The sequence below is a fragment of the Bos taurus genome, chromosome 26 (assembly GCF_002263795.3).
Source record: "Bos taurus isolate L1 Dominette 01449 registration number 42190680 breed Hereford chromosome 26, ARS-UCD2.0, whole genome shotgun sequence".
In the NCBI taxonomy this organism is placed as follows: domain Eukaryota; kingdom Metazoa; phylum Chordata; class Mammalia; order Artiodactyla; family Bovidae; genus Bos; species Bos taurus.
Window position 1 is genome coordinate 21,560,488 of NC_037353.1, and position 15,139 is coordinate 21,575,626.

The 15,139-nt window shown below is 50.1% G+C and overlaps 1 long non-coding RNA gene across 1 annotated transcript; it reads right to left on the reverse strand.

The window, feature by feature from the left end:
• Positions 1-5,504: 5,504 nt before the first annotated feature.
• LOC132343947 (uncharacterized) lies at positions 5,505-11,302 on the reverse strand. The gene is made up of 3 exons (XR_009492982.1): positions 9,936-11,302; positions 9,723-9,836; positions 5,505-9,580 (listed from the first exon to the last, which is right to left on the reverse strand). It is a non-coding gene; the product is annotated as an uncharacterized lncRNA (long non-coding RNA).
• Positions 11,303-15,139: the final 3,837 nt, after the last annotated feature.

The window sequence follows — 15,139 nt, forward strand, 5'->3', positions numbered from 1 at the left end:
CCTGGACAGCCTGGCATGCCAACATCTCCAGCTCCCTTCCCTTGTTTTCTGCCCTTGTCTTTCATACTCACTAGGCTCCTGCTGACACTGGGTAACCCACCATGCTGTTCCCTCCTTCTGGAACATTACTCTCTTTCCTCTTTGCCTACCTGACACCTATTTGTCCTTCCAATCCATAATTTAGTGGGCACTTCCTCTACAAAGCCTTCCCTGACCTCCCTGGTGAGGCCAAACCTCTCTATTAGAAGCTGCAAAGTCCTGCTTCTTTGTAGATTTTCTCATTAAAAAAAAAAAAAAGGTAACTTGGACTTCCCTGCCAGTCCAGGGGTTAAGACTTCTCTTTCCAATGTACAGGGTGCAGGTTCAATCCCTGGTCAAGGAGCTAAGATCCCACATACCTCCTGGCCAAAAAACCAAAACAGAAAACAGAAGCAATATTGTAACAAATTCAAAAAAGACTTTTAAAATGATCCATATCAAAAAATCTTAAAAAAAAAAAAAAAAAGAGGTAAGACTTCCCTGGTGGCACAGTGGATGAGAATCTGCCTGTCGATCCAGGGGACATGGGTTTGATCCCTGGTCTGGGAAGATTACACATGCTGTAGAACAACAAAACCCGGGCACCATAATACTGAGCTTGTGTGCTGCAACTACTGAAGCCCATGTGCCTACAACCCAAGAGAAGCCACTGCAATGAGAACCCGGCACATTGCTCTCTGCAACTAGCAAAAGCCCATGCACAGCAACGAAGACTCAGTGCGGCCAAAAATAATAATAATAGAAAGGTAACTCATACCTCTTCATTGTACTTATTCCCACACCACAAGGTGTGGGACTGTTTCTGTTTCTGATCACCATCATGTCCAAAGGGCAGAGCCATGCCTGGCCCAGAATCTGACCTCAATAAATGCACGTCAGATGAGTGAATGAAAGAAACAAGTATAATCTTCCCAACTGGATTGATTTTCCCACAGATGCTTTCTCGTCCACATCTTTACTCAATCATGTCCCTCCACTTGATATACTTTCTTGCGAATTCTGCTTCCTGAGAATCCAACCCACCCCTGGAAAGTTCTCCCAAGTAATCTTGCCCAATACATGAGCCTGCAGAGGCTTCCACCTCCATCCCTCCCCCCATCCCCATCATCAGCATCTAAGTTTGTATGACTCCTTTCTGATTGTGAAAATAATGTGTGCACATTGTAGACATTTTAGATAACATCAATAATGCAGAAAACATAAAAGAAAAAATAAAAGCATTTCAAATACTACTCCCCAGTGGTAGTTGCTACTTTTATTGTAGAGTATATCCACTCTTCTTCTCACACATAATCATGGAAAATATTTAAACGTCACAGAAAATCTCATTTTTAAAAAGGAGTTCAGATAAGTTCAACAGCTTGCTCAAGATCACACAGAACCAGTTTAAAAAAAAAAAAAAAAAACCAAGATGGAGAGACAAGCCTCCAGCCTCCCCAGGTCAGAGCCCCTCACTCTCACCATCCTTCCTGGCCCTTTTCCCTCTCCCTCTCTTCCTATTCCTCTTACATCAGAGCTTTCTCCCTTCACACTCATTGGGACTGACATGTACATACTGCTGTATTTAAAACAGATAACCAACAAGGACCAACTGTTTAGCACAGGGAACACTGCTCAGTATTCTGCAAAAATGTAAATGAGAAAAGAATCTGAAAAAGAGTAGAAAAAAATAATTTTAATTCAAAAAATTTTTAAAAATGTGACAGTACATCTTCACAATGGGATACTATACTGCTTTTCTAAAGAATAAAGGGGATCTTCATGTATTGTTCTGGAATAACCTTTAAAATACTGTGTTAAATTAAAAAAAACTAAGATGTGGAACAATGTGTATAGTTTGCCATCATTTGTGACAGTAGATAATATTTCTACAATACATGTGTACAATATTTTTGCACACAAAATAATACCAGTAGCCTCTTCTAAAAAGGAGAATCTAGGAATTGAAAGTGAAGGGTAAAAAGAGATGTAATTTTCATTGTATATCCATGTATAATATTTAAATTTTTACCATACCCACACCTTTAACAAGTAAAAAAAACAAAAACAAAATTTTCTGGACTTTCTCTGATCCTCTCCCTGAGCCCATCTTCATTCTATTACATGAACGTGTGTGGGTACCTAGTGGTACACACGTGTGTGCCCTGTTCCCCTCTTCTGATAGGGACCTCTCAAATAAGCCTAACCCATGGACCATTTTAAAAGACAGAAGACCTAGTCTCTTCCACCAGAATAGCAGATTCTGCAGTCACTTGAAGGCCAAGGACTTTCGTTCTAGCCCTGGCTCCGCCATTCGCTGCTAGCTATACAACCCTGGACAAGTCATTGGACCTCTCTGCAGGTAAGTTCTGTCTCCTCTATCAGGTAGGTGAAGCGTTCTCCATCAGCCTCCTAACTTCCAGATCTTCAAACGGTCTGACCCTTCTGCCTATAGAATACTGTTCCCAGCCATTCTTCAAGACTCAGTTTTCATGTCACCCTTGGAGGAAAACCTCCCTAATCTCTTAGTCGAGGAGAGTAAACGTTGTCACAAGCCCCAGCACACTTGGTTGGCATGATTTGTTCAGTGTTTCCCTTCCCAGTCAGACTACAAGCTCCCTGAGGACCTCCCTGAGGACAGGGCTTTTCACACCTAGCACAGTGCTTGCCGCATGGTTCAAGCTCAGTAAATACTCTCTGAGAGTAAAAGGACATGCCCTTTTCCAGAAAACCCACGCTTCACCCCTCCCCACCCCACTCCACCCCACCCCCCTACCCTGCCAATCCTATGTCCTGTTAAGACTTTAGCAGCCTTGTCCGCCACTCTAGGAAGAGGGATGTCACTGGGAATTAGCCCCACCACCACCACCTTCTTATTCTTTCCCTAAACCTTAAGTCTCTCCTTTAGGTTCCAAGCTCCTGTAGGTTCCAGCCTGTTTAGGCCTCTCCTCCAGGACAGGGCCCCACCCAGGCCAAGGCCAGGGCCCAGACCCATTCCCTGCCCCCAGACCAGTCAGAGAACGCGGTGGCCCGGCCCAGCCTGGCGGCCCGGCCCATCAATCGTGCTCCCAGGGGTACAAACCAATTTCTCTTGCTTTCCAGAGCCCGGCTCCCTGGCGGAGCCTGGAGGAGCCTTCAATCGCATTAATCCCAGCCTGGCGGCAGTGACGAAGACGGATTTCTCCACCAAACGATCCATTTGTATCTCTCGTGCACTCACTTGGTTTTTTTCTGTGCGGATGTTCAAAATATCATGAAAAAGGCGTTAGCCGGCTAGCCGTGGCACAGCGAAATAATAGAGTGATCCGGCAATGCGCTCCTGACCTTGCAGGACAGCTAATCCATCCGCACATCTATCTTAATTATTCCTGGTTACAAAAGAGAAACTCCACCATCCATTCATTCCAGGCTGGCAATTCCATTTTCCACCCCCACTCACGCCCCATCCTTTCTCCACTCTTCCCCTAGCCAGAGAGGCCCATTCACCAGTGCTCCATCAGACTCTCCACACGGCAGCCCCGTCTGGCCAGGCCTGAGTCCCCAGCCCGCTGCTCCATGAGATCACAAGAGAGGCACTCTGGCTCCCTTCCCCAGAACTCTGACACACGCCCATTGGAGGAAGGCTGGCTACCCACAGGATTAAGGCATAGCCAGGACACACACAGACACACACACACAGATACCCTCACAAAGGCAGCCATAGACTCAATTCCATCCAGACTCTGATATTCAGGCCACCTCTCACACAGACACTAGCAGACAGGCCCACCCCCTCCCTCCCCCAAACCAGGGCATTTTAACTCTCCTGCCGCCCTGGCACCGATGCTGGGACAGATGCTAGGAGGGGCATTTGACTAAGGGCGAGCTCCACAGGGGATGTCTTGGTCTGTCTGTCTCCCACCCTCAAAGCCAAACACCCCACCCACTATATCCTCTCATCTAATTCACTGCAATGCATACAAAGCAGGCAGCTGAAGAAGCAACGTGGCGTGTGAGAGAGGAAAGCAAAAGAGGAGGAGGAGGAAAGAGTTTGAGATCCTGCAGGTGGAACAGAAAGAAAGAGGGGAAGGGAGTTTGGGATGGTGTCCTGAGAAGGTCATTGAGGTAGTATGTGGAAGTATCTGTGTAACACAATTTGAGCTAATTATACCAGATTCACTGTGGGGATGCCTGTGCCAGTCTCTAAAGCCCTTTCTAATTCTACCCCTTAATGTACGATTTTCAGATCCCTCATTCTACTGATTTTAATGCAATCAGCAAAACTAGACATGTAATTGTCTTAGCTATGTGCTTGGCCGTATTGGCTCCTAGGAACCCTGGCTCCCAGTTTCCAAGCCTTCCTTGGTAAGTCCTTCCCTCCCTTCCCTTTTACCCCTCTCTTCAGCCTCAGTCAACAAGTCCGTACTGAGACTTCTTCAGCTCTGGAGGCTGTGACAGAAACAGGGGGAGTTTCAGTCCTTAACAGCATGGAGCCCATATCTGTCTGAGGAAAGGCCACAGGGTGTCTAGGCCAGAATTGGGCGGTGGGGACCCAACTACCAGCCCAGCCAGGTTAGAACGGTGGGGTTAGAGAAGGAGGAAGGCTTCCCAGAAGAGCTCTGTGGGCATTCCCTCCCCTTCCCAGGAGCAGCAGGCAGTCTGGGCTGGGCCTGAGGGGCGGTGTGCAGGGGAAGGGCCATTTGTCCCGAGACAATGGCAGAAAAGGGGTCTCTGAGCGGCTGTTGAGAGCCAATTTGTAGTGGTGATGGCCGAGGTTGCTCCAAAGGCTGGGAACAGCTGGAGCTCCGGGTGACTGATGGGTGGGCCCGGGAGAGGGGCCATTGGTCTGGCAGACACAAAGGCCCGGGTGGTACGCGGGTGGGGTCCGTCAAAATCATTAAGTGCTGAAGATGGGAGCCGCAGACTTCAGATGGGACCCGTGGGTGGGGGGAAGAGGTCACGAGCCTGCCCCTCTCTCCCTGCAGCCCCTCCTCCATCCCTCCACCCGCCATCCCAGCTTGGGAAACTCGGCCACCCACACCCCCATTATCATCTTATTTGCATTGATGCCCCACCCCAGCCTTCCTGGTCCCTGGTCTCACTCCACTGAGAGTCCAGGTTCCAGTTCTATTTGAGCAGCTCTGGCTCTGGGGCCAACCTGGGATTGACTGGGCCTCCTGGCTCCTGTCAGAGGGACTTGCTCACCCTCAGGCACTCCATTCTCTAGCCAGTGGCCTCATCCACTTCTCAGGGAACAGGACATCCTTAATTCAAGACTAGGAGAGACTTCCCCTCCATTCCAAAAGGAAGACACGGAGACCCTGCGTGATGACTTCTGCCGATGCTCCCTCCAAGTGGGAAATGCTTCTCCCACTCGACCTTCCCCAAGGGAGAGGGAGGGGCAGTGACTCTGGGAGAAACCCGCCCCCGCCCCATCCTTCAGCCCCGCCCCCACTCGGCGGCGCTCCCGGCTGGAGAGGGAAGCAGTGACCCGGCCAGGTGGTGATGATGCGGCCGGCCGCGCTGGTCACTCTTGGCCGCTCCCCGCGCGCAGCCCGACCCCCCTCGCATGGGTCACGGAGCCGGCAAAACTCCCTGACACAGAAACGCCGCGGGGCCTGCGCGTGTCGGGAACAATCCTTCGCCTGATGGGAAGCGACAGCCCCGCTCCGCCTCCCTCCGCTCCCTTCCCTCCCTCAGCTCCTCCCCTGCGCCTCGCTCACCCGCCAGCTGCAGGCCCAACACTGCCCGGCCGGGCGCCCAGCAGGTGCCCCCGACCCCCTCACCCCAGCCCGACAAGGACAAGTCGTCACCCAGCCCTCCCGTGCGTTCTGGGGTTCTGGGGGCAGGCGGGAGCAGCGTCTCCCTCGCTGCAGCCTCAGAGCTGGGATGAGGGGAGTCGTGGCCCCAGAGAGGCACAGAGGCAGCCAGGATGGCCGGGGGCAAGCAGGCAACTGAACAGTTTGCGTTGCACGACCCCGCTTCTGCTTTCACCCTGTTCACAGAGAAAAAAGTTCGGAAAGAAATATACCAACTTGTAGAGAGGGTTTCCCTGGGTGTAAGTTGACAGGTGGGTTTTTCCTTCTTTTCATTTATCTGTATCTCCTGAGTTTCTTTTGTCTTTGTGTGTTTGCAATAAACATATCATGTGTGACGCCCTCCTCCCCCAGAGGTATAAAAGCCACACAAGGACAGAGGGGCTGTTGGAGGGACGCTCTGGCCCAGACCCCAGGCTCTGACAGTGATTCAGCCACAGTGAGGGAGGCCAGTGCACTCTGGAAGGGCCCTGGGTGAGAGACCCCTCCCTGGGGGACCCTGCCCTCCTCCCACTTTACCTGCAGAGGCTGAGGGTGCATGGGGACCCTCATGGATGTAGGAGAAAGGCCCAGATGTACAAAAGGAGCCTCTCACATCTCCTCACACGTGAACACTCAGGGACAGTCAGGGGCATGCTGACATGCTGGCACACATCCACACTCACTCACACACCTATAAACATATCCTTGCAGCCACGGCCACACACCCAAGAATGCACTCATGCACAGGTATGCGCCCACAGGAGCACTGACACACTCAGCCTGCCCTCACAGCCCCCACCACACACCACCAGTCGTGGCCTCCTGCTCATATCCTTCCTCCAGCCCTGGCCCTTCAGGGAATGAAGGCCTTATTCTCCTCAAACACACTCATTCATCCTTCTCCAGTTCTTTAGTGGCTTACCTCAACCCCTCCCTCTCCCCACCATTGGTGTCTCCTTTCCCTCTCCCTTAAACGCTTATGTCATTTCATGGTGCTGAGATACAAGGGAAATTTTGCTCGCTTTACAACCCGATCTCAGCCCTTTATTTGGTACAGAAGGAGTAGGGCCTAAGGCGGGAAATGAGGGATCCCCCTACTGTGCTTCCCCAAATAAGAGGCCTATGTGGAATCCCTGTGGACTCTGGGCTGGAGTGTGTGTGGGGGTGTGTGTGTGGTGGCTCCTGCCTTCTTCCTATGAACTGATGACCTACCCAGCCCCACTACAGAGCCTTCCTCCTCCTCCATTCCTACTCCTCCCACCTCCTTCCTACCTATCCTCTGTGGCCTATCCTTGGGCCCAGATTCTCCAGAAGCCTCCCCTCCTGGAGCCTGGCTGCCCCCGGGACTCCTATCTGCTGACCTTACCCCTCACTCTGGTGACATTCCTTTTGTGCCTTCACTTTTGAGTCTCTCTTCATTATTGTCTTATGAGCTCTTATGAGTCTCTTATGAGCTCCTACAAAACAGGGGCAAATCCTGGCTGCATCTTGCATCTCTTCACCCCACATACCTGCCTAGCAGTCCCTCAGCCAATATCTTAATGAACAAATAGATGAGTTAAAGGGTGTGGGTGAACATGTGTTGAGAATGTGAGCATGTGCGAATGAAGAGGAAGTGGGTGCAGAGGCAGCTACATGGAGTAAGCACCACTTCCCAATCCCTCTCTACTAACAACCAGTGCACTCCTCCCAACTGCCCAACCTGGAAGGTGTTCATTTTATAAGACTCAGAGGCTCAGGGACATTACATTATTTCCAAAAGGTCACAAGGCTGGGATACTAAGACCTGGATGCTAGCTGTACCTCCCTCCTTCCTCTTGGCTCAGGATAGTACAGTGGGGGGTAAGGGGTGAGGAGATAGAGTCGATTTTTGATAACCAGGCTGCCTGGCCCAACCTATCCAGTGTGGCGGGCTCTAGTCCCCTCTCCACCATGGTCTTAAGTCTGTCTCTTTCTTCCCAAGCTCTTTCTTCAGTCTTAATCTCCCTTTCTGCCCTCTGTTCTATCATCTCTACCCAAGATCACCATCTCCTCAGTGTTCCTTGAACATATTTCTAAGAGCAAGAAAACAAAGACTACAGCCTTAGCTCCATCACTAACTAGCTAGTGGCCTTGAGCAAATCACTAGTCACAAATTCACTCTGGCCTGGGTTTCCCTGAGTGTGTAGACTGGCCGAGATGCTGTCTCAGTTTCCCTCCAGTGTCAGCAATCAGGGCTCCAATCCCTGGTGAGAGGAGGACAAGAACAGCCAGTATCTTACCCACCCCAGTCCACTCCCAGACCCCAAGAGGGGTCTGGGCTCAAAGAGGGCTGGGAAATGCTGTGAATTAATTACCATCAGACCTCTGGCCGCTGTTCATCTCTGTAAACAAACATTTTAATATGCAGTAATTAATTACATCTGCCACACCGACCCTCCTCTCGTTCATCCTTCTTCAGCATCTCTTCTGTTCACTCTGAACCAACCTCCTCCTCCCAGTTGAGTCCTGAGAACCTAGGCAGGGCTCCCTCTCACCATCTCCCCAGCCTTCTCCCCCCATCACCAGATGCACCTGCTTACATCTGCCATCCTATTCTGCAGCTTTTTGTTCCTTTTTCTGTTTCTTTAACACCTGTCTGTCTTTTTAACAGCCCATTGTCTCTAGTTCTCTCTGCCCGGATTTCCCTCCAAGACAAAGTTTAATCCAGAGACACGTTCTGGGAGAGACAGAGAAATGAGGAAGCCAGTGGATCTGTTCCGGGTGTGGAGAACACACCGGGTGTGAAATGCTGAACACCAGCATTTCAACTCCTCTGTGGTCCAGAACCAGGCTGATTTACAGGGATTATTCTAAAACCAAAACAGACCCCGTTTTAGGAGTAGCCCTCCCGGCCCTAAGAGCTCCTAAGAGTCGTTCTGTCCCTGTCTATTCTATCTCCCAGCCTCCACAGCAGCTCAGTGTGAAAAATAGAGGGGACACATCCACGCTGGTGAGCCCACCTGGCCACGTCACAATCAAATGTCACCATTTCCAAGGGCCAGGAGTACCACCATTGGATCCACCTTCCGCACACCAGCCCTCCTCGGCCTGCGTACCTCTCCCAGGGGTAGGCAGCCAGGTACGGTGGGCGTGCGGGCGGTGCCCCCATGTGGAAGGGAGGCAACCCTCTTTCTGGGGAAAGTTCATTCTGCCCTGCCTGGAGTCTCCGGTGGGAGCCGGGGAACCAACACTGGATCAGAGATGAGAACTCCAAATGAGAATGAGACGAGGGGGGCAGGCGCCTAGGGTTCGGAGCGACAGGGACGGTGGGAATAGGACCAAAGGTCTGAGAAGTCTGGGCCAGGCGGGTGGCGCAGGGGTAACCGGGAGCGGAGTGGGCGGGGTGGGGCGGGCGCCACCAGGCGTGGCGCAGGGAACCGAGCAGAATGAAATGCAGATGCAAAACGTGCTCGTAAGAGTTTCCTCTCTCTCCCCATCTGCCAAAGCCGAGATTTTAATCTTTAATCCATGAGCAATCAGCGAGCAGCGGCGAATGGCACATTACAGATGTTTTACTGTCGCGGGCGCTCGCAGCTTCCACGCTCCGCACAGGCGCGCGGGGGGCCCCCACCCCGCTTCACCACGCCCGCCCCACCCCTCCTCCTCCGGTCCCTCTTCTTCTCCCCCCAACCCCCAGTCGTGGTTTAAAGATATTCCCTCACCTGCATGCTCCTGGTCCGACGTGGAGCTGGGAGTGGGGCGTCGGGCCGTTAACCCTTGCTAGAGGACCTGGGGTTCCGCCGATGATGGTACACGCGGGGACACTGGCAGGGGGAGGGGGGGGGTCCTCAGCATTGCGTTGAGGCGCATTCCCGGCCAGGTACAAATTGGAGGAGGCGAGGAGCTGGGCATCGAGGGCCCCGCTTGCTGAGTTATCCCACCTCCCGTCCCATTCCCCAACCCCACCTCCGGGCTGATCGCGGCTCCTGTGATTAGCGCTCCAGATGTTCGGCGGTTGCTGGGGCTGAGATTTCCAGATGTTGGGCATCTCTGTTCTCATGTGTGGGGCAGTACTCCCCTCTGCATTACAAGGAAGGAGAGTACCTTAGTGGTCAGATCTGGGAGTCCCTAGGGAAATCTGATGGGGTGACTTCTTGAAGACCAGCTGATAAAACTTACATGAACTGGGGGAGTAGTGCCCTCTGTAAAGTAGGAGCAGGCGTGGGAGGAGGAAGATGAGAGGCTCTGAAGCTCTTATCAAGCCCTGTGGTCAATTTGCTCCCTCCAGCCTCTGAAGGATCTCTGAAAGCCAAGGGGATGTACTCTGCCTCCAGCTCAGAAATTCTTAGTAGTGATTCTAGTTTGCAAGTTGTGTGATTATTTAAATATCTGTCACTTCCATTAACCCATAAGTTCCAAGAGGCCAAGGACTATGTTTTTATTTACCTTTGTGTTCTCTGGGTTGAGCAGTGGGCCTCAGTTGGTGCTCAAAGCAGATGCTCGATAAATATCTGTTGACTGAATGAAGGAATCTGTGTGGTCTACAGTCTTATTGTTCAGTTGCTAAGTTGTGTCCAACTCTTTGCAACCCCATGGACTACAATAGCACACGAGGCTTCTCTGTCCTTCATTATTTCCCGGAGTTTGCTCAAATCCATGTCCATTGAGTCAGTGATGCTATCCAACTATCTCTATGCTATAGTCTTAGATCATATTTTCTTCTACCATTATCATTAAAGACAGGCCCTTCACTCCATGCACCTAAACATGCACACACAATCCCCCTCCTTGGAGACTATTCCCAAACTGCAAGCCCATTTTCCTCCTACCTCCATGGTGGGTCTCTCCCATCAGATAGAAAGAACCTCAGGGCAAGAGTATGTCTGACACTCAGCCAGGGCTTCTTTGGCCAGCTGCCTTCTCTCCCCAGGCCCCAGCAGCTAGGACCCTCTGAGCCTTCCCCTGATTCTTGGACACCCTCTCCCTGCACCCCCCCCCCACCCCCCCGCAACTGTCCCCAACTGCCTGCATGGCCACAAACACCATAACCCTCTCTGATACTCCTGTTGCCTGGTGTTTTCAATGTGCTATTTGCTTAGTCCAAAGGCACCCCTAATCCCAACCCAGCCCCAACCTAGTTCAAAACCCCATTTCACTAGGACCAGAAGCCATTTGGGATGTAGAGTTGGGAGTTTTGGCAATGGTCTGAAAAGAAAAAACCAAAGGAGTGGAGACCGGAGATATAGAGAAAAAAGAGGTAGAAAAGAGAAAAGCCGGAAAGAAAACCGAAATGATTGGAAGAAGAGGGGAAGAGAAGAATCCACAAAGAAGAGCGCTTTAGAGGACAGAGGCAGAAAGACAGAAGAGGCAGAAACAGTGACTGGAAGAGACAGACAGCCAAAGAGGCCCAGAAGGAAAGACACAGGCAGAGGGATGGAAAACAGGGAGTGTGTTCTGGATCCCGGAAAGTGGAGCCTCGGATTCTGGGAGAGCGGGAGCAGCGGCGTCGGGGAGGGAGACGCCAAGGGGCGAGAGTCTGGAAAAGCGCCCGGGAGCCTGGTCCTGCCCTAGCCGGGCGCCGGCTGTCGGCTGTCTCTCGGAGCCGCCCCAGGCCTAGGCCGCAGGGCCCACAGGCGGCCCAGAGAGGCGGCCGCGGCGGCGAGGGAAGCCAGAGTGAGAGGCAGCCGAGCCGCGTGTGTGTTTTTATTATTATTATTTCTGATTAAAGAGGAATTCATCTCGTATCTGCCTCCTGCCAGGGGCCGAGGCGCCGCCATTGGGGTTAACGGTGCGGAAGAATACAAAAAAATTTCATTGAGGAGGATTATAAAAGTTACTAGCTGGAACATTAACAGAAGAGTAACTTGTAAAAAATGCAATATTACAATATTCACAAGGACGGCAGAGCGTGGTAAAGCTATAAAATTCAACATTAAAATCTTCCACAGCCTAGATAACCTAGTTAACAAACATGGTATTGGAACTACTTTTCTGTTGGGGCTGAGGGATACGAGCCGGGGGCTGATCACACAACGGCGAAGGTGGGAGGGGGCGGGGCCGCCCTTGGGCTAGCCCCGCCCTTTCCTAGCCTCAGCCTCCTCTCCAGGAAAATGGGGATAAGAGTCCCCCTCAAGGGTCGGGGAATGCCTAAGGAAGCTCTCTGATCTGGCTGTACAGTTGTGAGGTTATTTTTGTGTGTAAAGTGCTACTCAAGGCAGACAATTCACTGTGGATTTAGTCCTGATGGATAGGATGTACATTTCTGTAACTGCAAGATGTGCATATAAAGTGTATTAAGAAAGAATTGTATATATGCATGAATGTATGCATTCTAGGTGGGCTGTGTGTGCGTGTGCAGGATGTGTGTCCCCAGGGCCACTCTATCTGTGTGTGTATGGTGGTTCTTGATAATATATGTATGGTATGTAAATAGATATGTAGGTAGGGTACCCAGAGTACAGAACTTTGGGGTTCAGGGTGTGTATGTTCAAATACGTATATATGTCAGGTGAGACTCTAATAAGGTATAAATGCATAGAGTCTATGTGTAGGTTACATATGTGTCTAGACCGGATAGGTATTTGCTGAGTATATTGCATGTTCATGGTGTATTCATGTATGGGTTATGTATGCTATCACAGGCATATTATGTGTCTTTTTGAAAGATATGTTTTAAAGAAGATTTATGCTTGCTTGGCTCAGTGTGCATGCATGTGCAAGATGTATGTATCATAGGGCATTGTGTGGTTGTGAAAGGATGTTTGTGTATGCACATAGCATAGAAAGTATAATACATTTGGTCTATATGCAGAATATGTATTTATGCATAGTCTCTGTATGGGATAGTGTGCATAAATGTGTATATATGTGTTTAGGACATGTGTATATGCATGCAGTATGAGTACATGTGAGCAGAGGGGATGTTTTTGAATGCATGTGTCCAGGTCTTTTGTGTATATTCAAGTATCTATGGAGTGTATGTATGTGAGCAGAGTGCATATATGTGAAGGGCATATGCAAGTGTATGTTATATATATGTTTGTGAATAATGCATAGACATTATGTGAGATGCCTGAGTATATGGAGTGTCTGTGGATGTCACAGAGCATGTGCTTTTATCAAGCCCCCAAATACTTGTAGTTTGGTGGTTAAGAGCACAGGCTTTACAGACAAGCTGCTTAGAATTGAATTATGGCTTTGTCATGTACTTAGTGTATGACACTGGGCAAATGGAACCTCTGGTTGCCTTAGCTTCCCCATCTGCAAAATGGTAATAGTAATATCATCTGCTTCACAGAGTTGTCATTGGGCACTAGATGAGTGAATACTTGCTGTAGTAGGCAGAATAATGGTTACCTCACAAATCTCAACCCCCCAAATCTGTGATTATCTTACCTTACGTGGCAAAAGAGATTTAGAAGGTAGGATCATGTTAAGGATCTTTACATGAGAAGATCACCCTGGGATTTTTGAAGCATGCCCAATGTCATCACAAGGGTTTTTATAAGAGGGAAGCAGGAATAGCAGTCAAAGAAAATGTGAGGGCAGAAGGCAAGATCAGAGTGAGGTGGCCATGAGCCAAGGAATGTGGATGACATCTAGAAACTGGAAAAGATAAGGAAACGAATTCTCCCCTAGAGTCTCCAGAAGAAACATAGCCTGCTGACCTGTTTTAGACTTTGAACTCAAGAAAGGTAAGCTAATAAATGTGTTGTTTTGGCACCCCACTCCAGTACTTTTGCCTGGAAAATCCCATGAGGATTTTCCTGGTAGGTTGCAGTCCATGGGGTCGCTAGAGTCGGACACAACTGAGCGACTTCATTTTCACTTTTCACTTTCATGCATTGGAGAAGGAAATGGCAACCCACTCCGGTGTTCTTGCCTGGAGAATCCCAGGGACGGGGAAGCCTGGTGGGCTGCCGTCTATGGGGTTGCACAGAGTCGGACACGACTGAAGCGACTTAGCAGCAGCAGCAGCGTTACAGCAGCCGGAGGAAACTAACGCCCTTGTAAAACTATGTACAGGAGTGCCAACCAAGTACACAGCATATACATTATAAGTATTTGTTTTTTGTTTGTTTGTTTTTGTTTTGGCTGTACTACACACCTATGGGATCTTAGTTCCTTGACTAGGGATTGAACCCCAGCCGGCAATGAAAGCTCCAAGTCCTAACCCTGGACCACCAGGGAATTCCTTTTAAGTATTTGTTAAATTCTGAGGAGGCAGGACTTCCCTGGTGGTCCAGTGGCTAAGGGTCAGAGCTGCCAATGCAGGGGGCCAGGCTTGAATCCCTGGTCAGGGAACTAGATTCTACATGCTGCATCCAAGAGTTACATTCTGGTGTGGCACAACTGAGACCTGGCACAGCCAAATAAATAAATACTAAAAAGTATCCCTAAGAGGAGATTATTGAGGCCCTAGGAAAGGCCTAATATATCAGTCGCCAGATTTGCCATCTACATGTAAATATGCCTCTGGCTACCCTGGACCCTCCAAGATTCTGGATCCTGCCAGAGCACATGTTTTGCCATCATAGACATGGACACAGTTCGGAGGGTGGAGGGGATGCTCCTTCAATGTCTGCCTGCTTCTTCTTCCTGAATCATGCACTGGGCTTGGGGCTAGCACATGCATTTAGGCCTGTGGCTGAGGGGGCTCAGGGGGCAGGTTGAGAATCTTCAGACCCTCCCATTCACTTGCTCTTTGGATCAGACTAGGCAGGAGGACAGGGTTGTCATGAGGGAAGGGAAACAGTGTGGGAAGCAAGTGCCTTAAGAGCCAGTGGAATGAGTATACACATGTCCTTGGTCACAGAGAGCTACACCAGATTGTCAGTCGCACTTAGCCACAATTTTAACCATAGAACTCAAGCCGCCAATGGGGGAATTTCTTGCTCAAAGGCCATGGCTGTTTCCTTAGCTCTTTGCTTCTTTTTCTGTCTTCTTTCATCTCCAGCTTGGGCCCGCCTGGAGAATGCTCCTCGCATGTTTCCCGGATGGGGGCAGGGACTTTGGAGACTTTGCCATGAGATAATGGAGTAAGTGGATTAATTTGCACCACAATATAGTTTTCATTCTTACCAGTATGTGCAGGTATGTGTGTATGTGTGAGCCTCAGTTTCCTTATCCACACAACGGGAATAAATACTTCTTTCCTGCCTTTCTCAATGGATGTTAAGAGACTCGAAAGAAAACCTGCTCTACAATCACTTAGTATTGGCAGTGCCTGGGCCCTGGAGCCAGGCACATATTTACTTGGAGAAAAGAGGCAACTCTGGCCACTCTGAGGAAAGGGCAGTGCAAAGGTATAGGTAGGAAGGGCAAGTCACCAGGAATCCAAAGAACCATTGCTAACAGATATCCATTTCTTCTCACTATGAAAG